Here is a 2,676-nt window from a genome sequence, read left to right as displayed (position 1 = left end):
GATCTCATATTCTCTCTCTCCCCTATTCTTGGGCTCTTCATTCTTATAGATACATACTCTTCTTGGACACCATATGACCCCTTAGGACACCATATGACCCATAATGACACTATATTGTGTCCTAAGGGGTCATATGGTGTCCTAACGGTTCATATAGTGTCCTATGACCCTTTAGGATACCATATGACCCCTTACGACACCATGTGACCCCTTAGAACATCATATAGTGTTGTTATGGGTCATATGGTGTCCTAAGGGGTCATAGGACACCATATGACCGCTTAGGATACCATATGACCCCTTAGAACACCATATAGTGTCGTTATGGGTCATATGGTGTCCTAAGGGGTCATATGGTCTCCTAACGGGTCATATAGTATCCTATGACCCCTTAGGATACCATATAACCCCTTACACGTCGTTAGGGTTCACATTGTGTCCTAAGGGGTCATATGGTGTCCTAAGGGGTCATAGGACACCATATGACCCCTTAGGACACCATACAACCCATAACGACCTCATATGGTTTATCATATTGGGTTATAGGGTCTATGGTTATTGTATAGGGTCGAGGATTTAGCATATTTGGTCATACGATCTAGGGTATTTGTTATAGGTTTGAAATAGTTTAATTTTTATGGTTGTGGCTATCAAACTATAGGGTATAGAGTATAGATTATAGGGTATAGAGTATAAATTTATCAAAGGTTAAAATTTTTCAATGGAAGTCATTTGGCTAGCACCATATTTGGCGCTAGCCAAATGAGCTGCACTAAAAAATAGTTATATGGGACCCTTGACCCGTTATCCAAGCCCACATTCTCTCATAAGGTGCACGCCTTATGAGCATTTTTCAATTTTTTTGAAGTGTGGCACCTTTTTGGTACCACAACTTCGTGCATATACCCAGTCTCAAATCAAAACATAAGCAATAACAGTAGCATGATCCATGCTATCCAAGTTCGCAACTTGTGAATCAGATCAGAGTATCAAAGTATCTCATGCAGTAAGAGAATACTAATCTATGAAATCAAATGAAGAAATTAATGGTCAATCATCTCAACATCCTCCGATGGAGCACTATTCTTAGAATATTGGTCCCACAGGAACTTATACTGAGTAAAATATCTGCCACGTAGCTTAACTTTACACCGATCTAGGATTTGGATGGGCTCCACTAACACCACCCCTGAATCCTATACCTGTAAAGATCGCCAATCAAGAATATGAGATGCATCGGGATGATATGGTTTCAACAAAGAAACATGGAAAACTTTATGGATTCGAGCTAGATTAGGTGGTAAAGCTAATCTATAAGTAATTGGATTAACAACTTCCAGCACATCAAAGGGTCCCACATATCATGGTGCCAACTTTGATGATTTACCAAATGAGATAGAGCTCTTATGGGGCTTAACCCTCAAAAAGACTTTATCTCTTGCAATAAATTGTCTGAAAGTCTTGTTTCTATCAGTATAGCTCTTTTGTCTATCAATTGCCTCCTTCAACCTACTCTTGATCAACGTCATATGCTCATCCATTTCCCTAAGAAAATCAAGACCAATGATGATCATATCTTCCATTCTATCCCAACTAATGGGTGTGTGACACTTCCGTCCATAGAGTGCCTCAAATGGTGTGATCCCTAACGATGCATGAAATGAGTTGTTATAAGAAAATTCAACCAATGGAAAAAATTCCCCCCATTTGTACTGCTAATCCATGCAGTACATCCGTAGAAGATCCTCCACTACCTTATTAATCATTTCCATTTGGCCATATGTCAGAGGATGAAATGTAGAACTAAAATTCAATCTAGTTCCCAATGTTACATTGAATGTCATCCAAAACCTAGACGTCATCCTAGTATCCCTATCTAATATAATGGTTTCTGGTACACCATGTACTCAAAATATCTCTTGAACAAATTTCTTTGTAAAAATAAATGATCCATCTTTGAGATTTCCAGATATGAAATGTGCAACTTTTGTCAACTTATCAACAACTACTAAGATGGTATCATGTGTGTTCTTGCTCATAGGTAATCCTTGGATAAAATCTATATTGATTACTTGCCACTTATACTCAGGCATGACATGTTAAAATCAAAGTCATACTGGATGAACATACTCAGCTTTCACTCGCTGACATTCCAATCATTGTGCCACATAATCTATCACATTTTTCTTGAGTTCAGGCCAAAAGTAAAAAGTCCTCAACTCAGCTACCATCTTCGTTACTCCAGGATGTCCTAAGTAAGGTGTATTGTGCACCTCATGAAACATCATCTTCCTTACGTCTCCACCTTCAGGAATATACATTCTCCTTTGGTATCTCAAAATACCATCATGTTCTAATACATATCCATTAAATCGATGATATGAAGGATCTACCTCTAAGGCTTGCTTAACTCTTTCATAATGGTCACCTCCTGGATGATTTTGTAACACTCATTGCTTTAAATTTGACCTTGTTGTAACCATAGAAAATAGATGTCTTTTTTAGATAAGAGCATCTGCTACTCGGTTATCCTTTCCCTTGATATATATTCAATACCAAAATTGTACTCACTTTGGAATTCAAGCCACCTTCTCTGTCTTGCATTAAGGTTAGGCCATGTAAAGATGTACTTTGGTCCTAAGTGATCTGTCTCCATCTCAAATGATTTCCCTAAGA

This window comes from Cryptomeria japonica, chromosome 5 (genome assembly GCF_030272615.1).
Source record: "Cryptomeria japonica chromosome 5, Sugi_1.0, whole genome shotgun sequence".
Classification (NCBI taxonomy): Eukaryota; Viridiplantae; Streptophyta; class Pinopsida; order Cupressales; family Cupressaceae; genus Cryptomeria; species Cryptomeria japonica.
Note: the sequence above shows the minus strand (reverse complement) of the source record.